Source organism: Anthonomus grandis, chromosome 9 (assembly GCF_022605725.1).
Source record: "Anthonomus grandis grandis chromosome 9, icAntGran1.3, whole genome shotgun sequence".
Classification (NCBI taxonomy): domain Eukaryota; kingdom Metazoa; phylum Arthropoda; class Insecta; order Coleoptera; family Curculionidae; genus Anthonomus; species Anthonomus grandis.
The window spans coordinates 10,185,897-10,202,549 of record NC_065554.1 but is presented as its reverse complement, the minus strand read 5'-3'; the positions used below and the strand labels follow the sequence as shown (position 1 = coordinate 10,202,549).

The 16,653-nt window shown below is 35.3% G+C and overlaps 1 long non-coding RNA gene across 1 annotated transcript; it reads left to right on the top strand.

Moving 5' to 3' along the window:
- LOC126740369 (uncharacterized) lies at positions 1-1,061 on the top strand. Its single transcript, XR_007661887.1, has 4 exons — positions 1-165; positions 222-485; positions 536-704; positions 761-1,061. It is a non-coding gene; the product is annotated as an uncharacterized LOC126740369 (long non-coding RNA).
- Positions 1,062-16,653: the final 15,592 nt, after the last annotated feature.

Below are 16,653 nucleotides of genomic sequence, written 5' to 3'. Positions count from 1 at the left end.
CTTATACCTTACCCATACGAGTAATTTAATAAGATCTAGTGTGATTTAAAAAACAAGTATCTGTGGTTTCCAAAGTAATATATCAACAGGTAAACGCCAAGTTCTGATAACTGTCAGTCGAAATTGTGCTGAGACCTTTCCTGTATTTAGACGCATTTACCCAAAGTAAACTACAAAATTTTTAGTTTTACTATTCACCAGTAATTCTTTATATATTTTAGAAAATGTATCAAATACAAATTTTACTAGCTGCGTTATTTATCTCTGGAATTCAAAGCGTTCCAACTGATTTCTTAAAAATAGCACCAACAGAAGTATTTCATCAAGTTATGGAAAAATTAGAAATGATAGAGCAAACGCATTTAAAGAATGATGATGGATTTAGGGCAGCTGTTTTATACTTACAAGGCAAGGAATGGAGAAGTGCTGTAAATAGGGCAGTAAATACACCAGAATATGCTGATTTTAACAAAATGACTAATGAGGTGAGTTATAGCATACTATTTATTATGGAAAAATAATTATACATTTTTAGTATGGACTTAATATCAGTAAAGCAATTGAGTGCATAAGAAACCATATTGCCTCGTTAAAAGTAGATCCCAATGAAGTGACTGCTAAACCCAATTTGGACCCTTTTATTCAGGATTTGCAAAAAAATATTCCAATTACTAATATTGCTAAACTGTTGGCATCTAAGCAAAGTAATAATAATAAGTAGATGCCTTTAAACGTGGTTATAAAATTGTCGTCCTTTCAGATGATCCCGCGGTGAAAAAGATTCGCCAAGAAATTGCCTCAGTCAAAAACCAAAAGATTGCTGAACATTTACACAATATTCCCGAAATGAAAAAGCTTCGCGAGGTTCTGAAGGGGATGAACTTTGATGTTGAGCCATATATTGCACTGGCCTATACCTTTATTGGATGGGTTCATTGATATATTAATTTAATTATTTTCGGCTCGTTTATCTTTTTATCGTTGTAGAGTTTATGTGATTATAGAGGATTATTATTGTTTTTGTTACCAGCCATTTTTCAATAAAATATTACTATAAATAATTTATTGAGCTTTATTACAATCCGAAGTGCCAACAATGTTGAATGGTTAACATTTTCACCTGTATACGTCTCCTTCAAACCAAGTACTAAGAATTATAAAAGATAACTTATCTGTTTTGTTGAAAGCGTACCTAAATCTTACAGAAAATGATGCTAAAGTACCGTTACACCGTTCAGCCGCAGGCTTATTGATTCTTGTAGACTGACTGGTCAGGTTGTGTTTAATAAAAATACTCGTTTTTTACATTGATCGCAGACAGGAAAAAGAACATTTGCGATATAGGAAAATAAAGTAATATTTTAAAACCTAAATAGAACGTGACATACGGTAATTAATGATGTCATAAAGGTTATACTTGAAATAAACTAATGTTATGTATTTACGTACTACTATAATAGTAGTTTTCATAAGTATTATTTTTAATTTCAATGAAATTTAATAATAATTAGATTCTAACCGAATAAAATAGAGCAAAAGTCAAATACATTAGGGAAATTACTTGACTTTGGACAGGATTCTAAACTGTAATTTTGAAAGCACGTACAATTGTTAAATTTAAACATCAAGTATTTTTACAAAAAATGGGTCCAGGTTACATTTAGTTGTCTAAACCTAACTACCTAAAAAAGAATCAAAGACTATTGGTATTTCCGATTGTTACTGGTCTTTCTGAAGGAAGCAAGCATATTTAGGCCACTGTTGATCTATAGGCCATATAGTATCAACACTTTTCAGTTCTTTTCGCTCACAAAGAAGTTATCTCTCATAGAAATTATGGCATTTTCTTTTTCTTTACTAACGAATACCTTCCAAATATTTTTCAATCTTTTTCAAACATCCGTATGGGCTTACCTTAAAACATTAAAAGGCTAGAAGTAGCATGCCGTGGAACTATGGTCAGCTTGTTTGCTTGGAATATCTTTGATACAATGATGCTAAATTCTTATGTAGAAATTGCAAAAAAAAAACTTTATAATATCATAAAAAGTCGTAAATGTCTCGAGATAGTTCTATCAAACAATTCTGATGTAACCAATGTACTAAAGAACCGGAGGAGGTTTAGCTCTGCTAAGGCGGTTTATGTTGAGGCTGACCTCACTCCTAGTCGGAGGAGTGATCTGCAAAAGGTCAAGGACGTACTTGAGCATCAGCGATCCAATGGAGAAACAAATCTGTACATCAAGTTTGACAATGGCAGGCCTGTCATCGCCACAAAAAACTAAATCCTTCCAGCACTTCACACCACCTACGTCTTTGTTATCAAAATGTACGTGGCCTCCGTACCAAGACTGATAAGCTTTATACAGGGATCTCCGTGTGCGACTTTGACATCATTGCCTTCACCGAAACGTGACTTTAACCAGATATTCTCGACTCTGAATTGTGTCCAGAAACATTTAGAGTGCTCAGATCTGACAGACAGCTGGATAGAGTGGCCGCTACTCGTGGTGGTGGCTGCTTTGTCGCAGCTTCTCACAACATCCACCTAAAGAGGGTTAACTTGGAAGACATCCTTAACTCCACACCACTTATAGATATTTTAGGTTGTAAGCTCACTTTTGGTTATTTTGTATTTTATTTATTTGTAATCTATGTCCCTCCTTGCACAACCGAGAGAGACTTTGAGACCTTGTGTGAAACAATTATGTCACTGGATCTGCTCCACACAAAACGCGTTATGATTGTTGATTTTAATGTTCCGTCTTATCAGACAACCGAAGCTAGCAGTGTCAAGTGCAAGCTTTTGACCAACCTATGCGAGATCCTTGGTCTTAAGCAGTTTAACAATATTCCAAATGTTAATAATAGGCTTTTTGACTTGGTTTCTTCAAATTTCGACGTCAGTATCATCAAAAATATATCACCGCCTTTTGACGAAGATTTGCATCATCCTGCTTTGACAATTTCTTTTAAATCGGCTTCAGCAGTTTACAGCAGTTTTAGAAAAGCAGACTTTCCACTCGTGTATAATTTGTTGCTTGATGCAGACTGGTTGTCCATCTTGCAGTCTTTTAATCTGACGTTGACAGCGCTTGCAAGGAACTTTACAAAAGCACTCACACAAGCCGACGAGAATATTGTCACTGATCCCTTCGTTTTGGTCTTTTGTTAGAGCTAAGAAAGGTCACTCTTCACTTCCGTCTATCATGTGCGATACTAATGGTAATTCTTTTCAGGGAACAGAAAATATTTTCAGAATGCCTATAAAGATCCAATCAACCTCGCAGAAACGTATCCTCCTTCTAATTCCTCAGACCTCATTAACATTCTTCCATCAATTACCACTGAGGAGATTATTGCTGCTAGTCGGAGGCTAAAAAACAAGTTGACAGCCGGTCCAGATAGTGTTCCAAGTTTTGTGGCTAAAGACTGCATGTTTGTCCTTTGTCAGCCTTTATGTTATATTTTAACCTTATTTTGAAAACTGGTAAATTTCCAGGCGTCTGGAAATGTAAGTAATACCAATTCACAAAAAAGATGATATAAACAGAATCGACAACTACCGACCTATCTCCATACTTTGCAATTTTTCCAAAACTTTTGAAACTATTGTTTATAACAGAATTCTTCCCCAAGTTCAATCACTACTCTCTATAGATCAGCACGGTTTTATTCCTAAAAGGTCGTGTATCACTAACCTCTGTAATGTAATTCATTTTATTTCTTCAGCTCTCGATAAAAAAAGTCAGGTTGATGTGGTGTATACTGATTTCAGTAAGACTTTCGATCAGATAAATCATAGCATTCTGCTGGAAAAATTGAACAAGCAATTCAACTTCTCAGAAAGGCTAATTTCGTTGCTTTCGTCATACCTTATTGACCGTCTACAGTTTGTTGAGGTGGAAGGTTGCAGATCTAATACCTTTGTTTCAACTTCTGGAGTCCCACAGGGATCCAATCTCGGCCCACTTCTTTTTACCTTTTATATTAATGATCTTATAGAATTGATTTCCTGCCTTAGACTAGGTTATGCTGATGATCTGACAATATTCTGGTGTATCAATAGTATCTTGGACTGCTTGTTCATACAGAGTAACTTGGGCCTAATTAGGGGGTGGTGCAGTCGAAATCAGTTATGTCTTAATATCTCGAAATGCTGTGTGATCTCCTTTCACCGAACCAAGGATCCTGTTTTGTTTAATTTCAATATAGACAATCAAATCCTCTGTGGAAGTACTTCTATTAAAGATCTAGGGGTTGTATTCGACGATAGGCTGACATTTGTGCCACATATTGAACAGACAGTGACCTCCTTGTTGAAACTTCTGGGTTTTGTCATTCGAAATAGCCGACTCTTTAACAACTTAAACTCAATAAAACTATTGTACTTTTCCTTTGTTAGATCAAGACTGGAATACGGTTTCTTGGTGTAGTGTCCTTTCCATGAATGTCATGTTGGCTACATCGAGAGTGTTCAGAGAAGGGTTTTAAAGTTTCTTATGTTTCGTGAGGATGGAATATATCCTGTTAGGGGACATGATCATGATCTGATGTTAGGTAGATTTAATCTGCAATCTCTGGCCATGAGGAGAACAATTCATTTTTTAACATTCTTATGGAAGTTGGTCAATAATCAAATAAATTCTTCTCCTCTCTTGAACGATATTCTATTTCATGCACGATTTGCTTCTAAAGCAAATATCCCTTTTGCTTTAGATCGCGCCAGAACTAACATTAGGTTTCAGGATCCCTTATATCAAATGTGCAGAATTTTTAATTCAGTATCATCAACCTGTGACATATTTGTATGCTCCACAAAGGACATAGTTTTGTCTCTGACAAACCAACAGTTACCATAATTCCTTTTCTCTTCCTTTTTTCCCTTGTCCCATGAATCCCTTTCTTTGTTTATTCTAATGTTAATTTACATCTCCTTTAATTTTGATATATACATGATGTTACTATAGTAATTTAAGTTTTCCTTATTTTTCTTTCTATTTGTTATTTAATTTATAGTAATTTAATACTTGTTTACACTTTCAAAACATTAATTGTAGATTTTCCTGTAACTGGGGTTTGCCTGTTGGAAATAAACTGCTAAATAAATAAATAATTAAAAATGTTGTTACAACAAACATTTATTATGACAGACAGAAAACAAAACTAGTGTTCCCCCTTAATATAAATCAAACAAATTAATTAAATTTTTAAATAAACTATGATAAGATACTCTTTAATGGAGTCTATATTCAACGTTAAATTGATGTAGATAATGTATTTTAGAGAAAAAAGCTAAGGACATGGTAACGCCGCTCGATCTATTGTGGATTCTTCCGACACAAGGAATCACTACCAGTGACGTCGTCAAAAAATATTTATTAATAATAGAGTATGGTATATAAGTAATATTACCGTTTATGTACTATTTATATAAATTTTTTAACGCAGATCATAAGAGTAGAGTCTACCAACCTTAAAAGAATCATTTTTATGTAAAAAATATATTTTTTAGATTTCTTAATAATTCATGATTTAATATACACATTTTTAACATTTTGCCTAATTTAATTGTATCAAACAAATATCAGTTTTACATCACTTATTTCACATCACATAATATATGTACAGGGTGCCGATTTCTTCAAAGGGACAGTGTTTCTTTATCTGAAACTAATCTGACTAATGTATTTATTAAAAATACGTAATAACTATAGATAGGTACAGGGTATTTCCCCATATATTGATTTCCCTTCTGCAGGGGTTAGGTGAATAGTAAAAAAAAAATTTATACAAAGCTTTTGGGATTTGACTTTAAACTTTTGAATATCCTATATATGGTCTCATACAAATTTGAGAACTCTAAGAAAGTTGTTGTTTACTGATTATAGTCTTTCAAAGTTGTAAGGGGGTTGCTTATCTTCCATCGGGCGTCTTCCCAGCTGGCGGATAGGGGAAATCCTCTTAGATATAGGTTGTAGTGGAAGCGGTAGCTAGAAAAAAACCGAAAATTGTGATACAAGCAAGACGTTTGGTATATGTATATTATAGACCCAAATAATCATTCTGGCCCAAAGTTCCTACGAAAATTTCCCTTAGGGGAGGAATGGGGAGAATAACTACCCCTTACTGAAAATTTAAATAGATTTCTTTACAAATCGTAGATAAGCGTGCATTTATCCTGTTAGAAAGTCTTGTGGTTGGTAAATAGACACTGACAGTAGTTTTAGTAGTCCTAAAGGGAGTAAAAAATAAGTTTTAACTTTAGCAGTATTAGAATACAATAATTAGGATAAAATAATTTGACAAACACACGTTTTATTAATGCAGTCTCCGTGGCAATTTTTTACAGCAGCATCTATTTGTGTCACAGCCAGACCGACAACCACACCTATCCAGCTCTTTAACTGACGCCCATATCCAGTCTAGCTGCGACCAAATTGGCTCAAGGGAACCATCTTCCCGCCTCTTCCACCGCCATTGTTCTGGGGGTGGTCGGCTAGATATAGAGCCTTCTAGTGCACGTCCCCATACCTCTCCAGCTTGGTACTTAACGCGTTTTATATGCTCTAAAAGGGCACCAGCGGTAGGAGGTATCCCTGAGATGGACTTCTCCAGTGACAAATAAGTGACGATGGGCTTCGCTGATATCGGTTATTTCGCTGCGTGAATCGTACATATCAATCGTAAATTTTTCTAGAGCTTTTATGTGTGCATCAGTCAGCTGATCGATGCTGGAGGGGTAGGACAAACACTTAAAAGCTGAAGTAATGTCTGGGTCTTTCCAAGTAGACCAGGCACTTCTCTTACCTAAAACACATTATATCAAAACAATTTCTCTTACAATGATAAGAATACAGGGTGCGTACTCTTAATGTAAAAAAGGAAGTTGAATCACACCCTGTAAAACCGTGAAATCCACGCAGCGCAACTGCTTTTCCTCTACCAAGTTTATTTGCGATTTCGTGGACGGGAATGTATCTTTTTTTTAATGCGTTGCCAAATAAAATCAACTACTTTTTTAAACCGTGATCTTGAAGCTCGTGGAAATAAGATACTCCCACAACTACTACGTCTGTGTCGGAACAGCGGATCAGAACTGACTCGATTCCGTTGGCAACCATATCTTTTACATGAAGAAGTATTCTGCCGTCAGCTTCCTCCATTTGGGAAATATCCATTCCTTGTAACTCAGAAGTAGATCCAGATGACGTTACAATTTTAGTATCAACATTTGTAACAATTTGAAATTGTTTTAGTAAAGTTATAAGATTTCTAGCGAGAAAACGGAACAGTTCCTGTTTGTTTTCTGAGTTTTTTTCGTTAGTCGTTCCAGTTTTTTGGAAGAATATCTCTAACAAATAAAAAATAATGGCAAATACTATTGGTAAAAAGTTATTTGTGTCAAATTTTCTGACCTCTTTCGGGAATATCTATCTGGCGAATTCCAGCACCTCTTCGATCACGAGTGGTCGCTTTAAGACTCATATTGCAGTAAAGATCCCAGGCCACATCTATTCTAAGAGCACTTACGCTGTTAGCAATTTTTGTTAGAGCAGGAACTAACTGTTTAGAACAGTATTAGTACAGAAAGAACTGTCCTAGAATATTGATCGCAATGGTACATAACAATTTTTTTTTGTTTTTTGTAAGTTGAGCGGTAGGGCAAGAGAGGGTGCCTCTCCCTCTCCCCCACCCCCCCAAACGCTTCCAAAATTTCTAGTTTTTTAATTTGCATCAAATTTATTTTATGAAAATGTACTAACTTAAACATTTATCTTTTGCGCTAAAGTTTCAAAAAATCAGTGGGTAGCCACCCCCTTTTAGGGGTTAATAATTGTTTTGACTGCTTTTAAAGATTACTATTACCTTTTTTTGACACCTGATCGTAATTCACAATGTTTTGAAACAGAATGAAAGCTGGTTTACTAACATTTGGTGAATAAATATATCTGAATTTTGAGGGTGGCCAGAGTGGTGCTTCCACTCCTCCCCTAAGAGATGTATTTATAGGAACTTCCGGTAAAAATAATTAATTGAGTCTATAGTACATGTGTACCAAACGCCTTATTTGTATCACAATTTGCGGTTTCTTTGTAGTTATTCATGTGTACCGCTTCCACTATTGTAGTGCAGAAACTAAATACGCAGGGCGGAGCAAAACTAAAACTGATGACAGGCAGTTTCATCAAAATCAGATTACTGGCACGAAAAGAACGACCTCGAAGTAGTAGAATACCGAAAACTGGAGAGCGGAGCTATATCAGCAGAATAATCTCCTCACGTAACTCTTACTAAACTATCGTTTCCAAACAATCTTACTGGCTGACGAAAACAGATTAACAGCCCTTAGTCCGGGGCACCTCTTAAGTAAGGAAAAGGTAGTCGTTGTCATTCATTAATCAAAATGACAAGATCAAAGTGTACAACAAGACAAGACGCATTGCGACATAGAACATACGGAGTCTCTTCATGGCAGGGAAAATTCCCAATGTGAAACAAGAAATAAACAGGATGAACTATGATATTGCATGTCTCAGCGTAGACAAATGATCCGGATCGGGAAAAATAAAAACCAACAACAGATATGTCTACTATTCCGGAAAATCCGATAATACTCATAGATTCGGAACGGCAATATTCATCAGAAACGAGAAGGAGGGGGCTGTTGTAGATTGTGTACCTCTCAATGAGCGGATCATACTGATGAAAGTTCAGTCATCTCATCGTATTATGAACATCATACAGTTATACGCGTCAACCAGTGACAAGTCAGACGCCATTTATTATTCTCAAAGAGACTTATGAGATATATGACCAAGGGGGGAGAAAGTCAAAGTCTCACAAATCAAGCGTCTATTAAAAGGTTACGCGTTTCGCCGCATAAGGGCATCATCAGACCTATCTAAATACAAAAACTACACACTGACTCACACTAACATAAATAAAAATATAAAATATAATATGTCTACAACATCGTGTACTCTAAGTCAATATTGACTTTGAGTATACTTTCTCCCCCTTTGGTCATTTTATAGCAAGATGGATGAAGTAATGAAACTCACTAAGTCAGATAAAATTACGTTAATCATGGAAGAGTTAAATGGTAAAGTTGTATGTCGTGCGGGGCTTTTAGTGAAACACAATACCTTAAATAAACAAATAGATTTAGAGAAATTATCACTAAGAAACTATATACTAACAACATAAAATTCCAAAGGAAATTAAAGAAGGAATTAAGGAATTCCAGGGATCTCTAACCTGCCCTGGTACTGATGATCATATTTTACTGAGCAACTTGGTGTCAATTCTATAATAATGATAAACTGCAATTACACCAAAATAGCAATTTGTTGAGTAAAGTGACAAACACAATCAACGGCCTTCGAAAGGACGCAGAAAGAAGTTGGCACCAGACTTTAGCTGTAGGCAGATCTTTACGGAACAAAAACCGACAGGGAACAAATTACTTATTTATATTTATTTATTTACATACGATCAAAATGTCTAAAAGTACATACTTACGGTATATGAATTCTTTTTCTTTACTTTACCCTTATTTCGTAACTCACAGTGGCTTTACAATACTTTACAAACATGTTTAATCACAAAAAAAGGGCATATAAACGCGCGTTGACCTAACATAATTATTAGAAAAGGTCAGATACTCGTACCCGTTCATTGTTTACCGGTGATAAAGTTCAGATACAAAAAATTGATTTTAAAAAAAGATTTTTTCAATTTGTTGCAGTCTCGCTGTATAGGATCTTGATTGTTCCTGAGTGGAAAATATCAACTCTAGCTGTTATTTTTTTCTCTTCACCTTAGTCTTTAAATATGATAGTTAACAACATGACATCACAAAATTTCGGCTAGTGACAGGTCTTTTAACCGGTCACTGGCACTTAAGAAGCCATCTCCATACTATCGGTATTGCGGACAACCCGGAATGCCGATGGTGCTGTCAGGAGGATGAAACCGTTGACCATGTAGTCGGGGAGTGCCCACACTAATCACGCGCGCCAGGTTCAAATATTTGGGTAACACTTTCAGTGTACCGAGTGACTTTAAGTCCTTCAGACCAGAGAGCCTTATCGATTTTTCTAAGGCCGTTGGGCTCTGGTAACCCCCGGGGGGGGGGGGGGCAAGCGGGTCCATTAGGAGACCTATATGCATAACTGCCTTGGCAGCCCACTGTTTCGACAATTCAATTCAATCACAAAATTTTAATATGACTTATGTAAATTTTTGACCGATAAGAATCGATGACTCTCGCGTGATAAAGTATTCTGACCAGTGCTATTTTCATACAAACAAACTTATGCGCGAAACGCTATTAGCCTACGACTCTCAAACCATTTTAAATTAGAATTTCGCAATTTAATCAAAGAAATAAATTGGTATTATTAGAATGGTTAAGAAATATAAATTTGTTTTTGTTCTGATGTATCAATTTCCGTTTACTGCAACAGGTTCTTTTTTTGACTTAGTTTTGTAACGCTCCATCTTCATGTGACCACCCATAATAATTAAAGAATAAATAAATCTATCATAATAGATATAAAACAATGAAGACTATAATAATCTAATATTTATAGCATTGATAATTATCACAAAATCAATTTAGATACTGAAATAAAGTCAAACCGCAGGACGCGACGGCCTCCCGCGGTTTGTATGGGTTCTTACAGTCGTGATTGCTTTGACATACTCTCGAGAATCGATGTTGCCGTCTTCATTATAACTTTCATTTTCACTTTTTTAAGATTTTATTTTTAAGTCCTCTTTAATACTTTATGAGGTTTAGTAAATCAGAAGTGTGAATTTTAGTTTTAATATAAAATTATTTTAGTTAAGTAATCTAAAAGCTTTAATTATGCATTATCACGTTATTAATTATAATACTTACGGTTAAGGTAGAGAAAACTAATACGGATGGTTAAACCGAGGTTGAATGTATCGATGCTGAAAAACCCTCTTGCTACTAAAGTTACTGGTTATCAGCTTAAGTTGCAGATCAATCTCCGGTCCTAGAGATTTTAAAGAGTTTTATGATTCATACCTATCTACATTTTAGTTAAACGTATATAAATATTTCAATAAATGGTATCCAAATAGATCGATAGAGGCAATAATGGCAAATTGGTCAGCTCGATTAAGGAGACGCATTTAAACTAGAATTGACATTTTGAGAAATGATGACGAAATGGCCTTGAAAGTATTAATACAGGAAAAATCTATGATGTCAAATAGTTCTAAATATGCATCCAGAATGACGTGACTCTTAATTTTTTAATCTTGTTTTTTTTCAAATTATTTATATGATATTCGGTAGGAGTGAAAATAAATTCTTAGTTATTGAGTTTAGATGTAATTTAACTATTTTGCTACCTGGATGAATAAATAGTTTCTTGAATAATTACGTTTGTTGATTAATAAGAAACATAGAAATTAAAATTTTTCAGTGTTTAGCAATAAAAAGAAACTACTAAAGCTGAATCAGCATTTTTATAAGCTGCTTCTTAGTTTTTTTTTAGTATTTTTTTTAGTGTATCCATTTTTTTTATATTAAAAAAAAAAAGATCGAAGGTTTGCCTCTTCTTATGCAATTTTTATACTGCTTCTATTGCCCGCCCATAGTATTAGCAGAATTTTGCAGTATACAAAAAACCATGACAATCATTAAAACATCATCTTGGACAAATGTGCTTACCTTGTAAAGGTTTTTAAATCTGCCAAAATGCACCTTAAACCATCCTACGAATACAATTAATAAGTCATTTTAAAATAGAACCTTTGTAAGCTGCCTGAAGATAGCAATTATTATTCCATTGCATAAAGCAAGTGATAGAGATCATGTTTCAAATAATCGTCCAATTGCCCTCCTTCCCACCTTATCCAAGAATGATTGGTTAAAAAAAAGCTTCTTTCTTTTCTATTTAAATATAAAATACTTACTACACATCAATTTGTATTCTTGAGGATCAAATATATTAAAGATGCTGTTTTCCCAAGAATCACTTGACAGCAAACATTTTCTACTATTCCTCTAAAGCTTCCGACTGTATAAATCATAACATCTTAATTAATAAGTTGCGGTACTACGAGTTTAGAGTAACACCTCTCGAATGTAACGGTCTATATAACGTCATCTTCTTATAAGCCGATAGCATGTGGGAAACCCCAATGTTCAGTTCTAGGGTCTATCTTGTTTCTACTCTCTATAACTGACATCGCTAGTCAGGTCTACTGGATATGAGCGGTAAAATCTGTCTCTTTGCAGACAATATAACTTTTACTTGGCGCAACCCGGAATTTAAGGAACTACATAGAACCGTATCAGATGACCTTGATAATTGATGAACTGAATAAGGAATAATTTTGAATACAGAAATAAACCATATATGGTTTGTTCTGAACTGAATAAAAAGTTTTTGTTCGAAATTTTTAAAAAACATAAAAAATTAAGGATGAATGAAAAATGAAAAATGAATTTGCATGTTTAATTTTTAATCAGAAATAAATAAAAAAATCGCAAATAAAATTTTGATGCGGAATAACCAAAGATTACTAGGGCCACAAGGGGCAAAAAAAATTTTCTAATAACACTTTCTTATGAATGCCTATTTAGAATTTATTGACGTTACATCCCCGAATATTTTTTTTATGTTGGTACTTTTCATCTACGAACAATTATTAAAAAAATCAGTATAAAATCAAATACATTTCAAACAAAAATGAAGGGAATCAGCAACCCGATTTGCCTTGCTGTGGTTGTGCACCTTGATCCAGCTGACTTCGTTGCTACTGATAATTTGTTCTGCCGCTAGGGTTACGTCATATATTTCGGGTTGAAAGACACTTGGCATAGTACCTAGCATTATGTTCAATTGGAGGTTTTTGCAGTGTAGACCGCAGCCCAGATCTGTTTTAGTTTTGGGACCGTCCGAATAAATATTTGTAATAACCGCCATCCGATTGGGTCTAATGCCCTTTATGTTGATTGTATAGGGTTTATTGAAAGCAAAGGTTAGAGAGGCAAGATCAAGTCGAGCCTCCAGTATAGGAAGCGAGTTTGTTGCTTCTTACTAGAGGCGAGCTCTTTGCAGACCTACTTATGTTCATTCCAGTACAGCGGAAGGATATCATTGTGAGTAGGAAGATTTCCTTGAGATATATGTTCAGAGGCATCAGACAACATGACTTTCAAAGCCCTAGTTAGTGTGGTTCTCATTGCTCCCGTTGTGTTGAGACAAGCTTTTGTTTGGACAGGATCTACTTTTAAACGAATTGTGACCTGATCCACATATGCGACCCCTTATAATAGCGCCGTATATTAGCATAAGTCTTTTGATAGCTGTGTAAATCCACATAATGGATTATGGGACCTGGGGGAGAAGCTTAAGGTCTTGCCAATTGTGCGCCTACTGCTCGTAAGAGATATATGCATGATGTACTTTTTTTGTAATGTGACAGTACCTATGTAGTTTGCTATCGAATGTCATACCTAGGTACTTTATTTCCAATGCATAACTTAGTGGGATGCCTGATAGTTGGGTGGTAGAAGGGATGTTATTATCCTTTTTTTGGTAAATAGCACCATTTCAGTCTTTTTGGGGTTAATGGATAGGGAATATTTTGCACAACAATTCGCTATAATTTAAAGAGCCACCTGGGCCCTGATTCTAATTGATATTTCGACCAAATATGGCGACGTCGAAATGCGACTTTGCGAGCCTTTCGGATTTTCGCTAAACTATAAATATGATGTCATTGCATCTCGACTAATCGAAATTAATTTCAACTTGAACAAAGGGGTTAAAATTTTCCTTTCGAGTCGAAATTATGGAATGGAATTAGTCAGCTGCCAGACGTCTATTATTATTGTTTGTGTTTTTTGGGTAAAGGTGATAATGTTTTTCAAACCCTTCATCCTCTAAAGTCGAAATACTCATAACGGATATTATTTACTAAACTTTAAAGTTATTTTTGTGGTTAGACATAAGTACATTGTATCGACCTAACCCTAAATTTTAGTTTTGTATTCCTTTCTTATGTTGTTAATACTTCTTGCAGGTACTTAGTAAACTTAGTTACAAATAATGGCATTACTTTATGCCTGTTTACTTGTTTTGGAGGAATTAGAAGTTAAAGAGAATGGACGTGCATAACGACTAATAAAATAGTACGCAAGATACGCAACCCATTGGTTTTACAAGGTTTATCAAGAAATAAATGTTAAATAATGATGTTTATAATGCTAATATTTACGATCGCTAAACTACAATCAGGAAACATTATTAAAATCATGTAGTAATAAATTATTGTTGGGCGTGTTTTACATCTGTATTAAGCAAAATTTAATTATATTTTTTGCGAAAAGCCCAGCTTTTTTATTAAATTCTGGCAAAAGATCCAAATAAAACACAGTACAATTTTAACTACACTTATTGGAAGTCAATAAGAAACTTAACAGAACCCTTTAAAGTAACTTAATATAATCTTTTATAAGCGTTTGGTCTAATTGACTTTCCTCATTAGTATTAATTTAAAAAAAAAATAACAAAATCTTAATACTGAGACCTCGTCATATTCAACTTAGATCGTCATAACAAAAAAATGTGGTCGATTCTCGATAGCCTTTTTATGTCTTACATGATAACAAAATCTATAGGCTAGGGAAATATTGGGGAATAAAACTTACATCTTACAATTGTAAATTATGATCTTTTCAAAAAACGCAAAAATCGCATTTAAAAATATGCCAAATATGCGTCGCAAATGACAAATGAAAAAGTGTAGCCAATATAATATATATGCGATGCCAACATTATTCACTGAATATCCCTAGATGTAGCTAAAATCGAAATAATTGAGAATCGCTAACAATGCGAATCTCATGACAGAGTCGCTTTGAAATTTCGACATCGAAATTAAATAGAATCAGCGTTCTGCATTTGTTTGCAAAGCGATTATTTAAATTAACCCGTTTGCAGAATGACTAAATTATCTTCGTAGGCTTTTGTTGGTTCGTGTGGTGGTGATCATTATTCAGCGGATAATTATTAGACTGTCCAAAACAATGTTCCATAGTAAAGGTGTTAGCACCGCTCCCTGCGTACAGCCCCTGGTCATAACCCCCTAATTTTGACGGCCTGCACACTTATGTGTATATTTCTCTTGGAAAGGATGTTGAAAATCTAGCCGATTAACGTGTCTGGGAATGTTTGTAATTTTTAACGATTGGCCTATTTTACAGAAGGTTGTTTTGTTGAACGCACCCCCGATATCAATAAATACACCCAGGATAGACTCTATGGTCCATTGACTGTGGTTAGGATGAAGCGCGTTAGATATTAGGATTTCATCCCTTATATATTTTTCGCATAGTTCCATGGGTTTCAAGCAAAAGAATAATAGACCAAGAGTGCGATAAGCTTTGGGAGTTGTATAATTCAACCTCCCTGGTTTTGGAGGAAATACAATCCTGACTCTATATCTTAGCGTCAAAGACAGTCTAAATATCTCCACCAGGTACAGCAATAACTGTTCCTGGCCCCATTAAAGTAGTGCTAAATAGATGCAATCAGGTCTTAGGGATTTAAAAGAAGAGAATCCACTAAGTGCTCAATTTATTTTTTCCTGGTGTATTACCCCATTACCAAGTAGTCAATCCACGTCCGAAGGTAAGTAAGGTACCTGTCCGATACTGCTGGAAGTGGAATGAGAAAAGTATGTGGCAAAGAGTATCTCCATGTTTTGTTGGAGGTTGGGTAAATGTGCCACCCTTCTTGGAAATATGGATATTTTTGGAAATATGGATTCATATTTTCAATATGGATCTTTATTGAAAACGTTTTGGAATCTCGCAGCATCGGTATAGATCTCTATTTCCATGCAGTACATTCTCTATACTTCTCTCTGCTTTTGTCTTACAAATTTTTTATATTGATTGAGGTGGCTCCAATCCTCCGTTACTCTGGTATTTGTTGCTTTATTGAAGACTTTTCTTGATTCTGCACTAAGGTTGTCCAGTTCTTGGAACCACTGAACCGAGATTTTACCCCAGAGTTCTGGAACCGCCTCAATGGGCATGACTTTTTGTATAACTTTATGATGGAAGTTTGGATGCTTGTAGCATACTTTTCCAATACTTTTACTTTTCAATAGATCATTTGAACTAATACTGTTCTCAGGTCCTGTCTAGACATCCTCGGTAGATAGATTTGTGGGTTGTTATTGTTGTTTTCTTCAATTGATGGCTCTGCTACGAGGCAATTTGCTAGCACGATTTGAGATTTGGGAAAACCGTCGGGTATGTACCCTGTTTCCCGAATCGACACTTTCACTATATTAAAATATCAATCACAATCGAAACTTTTCAATGCACGATGTCGCCTCCGCCACGATGCATCCTGCATCATCCGGCCTGGTTACCGGCGTGAATAGGATCGGCTACCACCGGCAAGGGGTTGGGAAGGGTCTGGGAAAGGATTTAAAGGATAGGAAGGACGAACAACCCCGTGTTGATGGGATGAAGGGTAACTCGGAAGTGGGATAGAAACTTTCCCACTTGTCCCACTTGGCAAGGGGTAGGAAAGGAATCCGTACGATAGGAAAGGACGAGAACAACGACGTGTTGACTGGATAAAG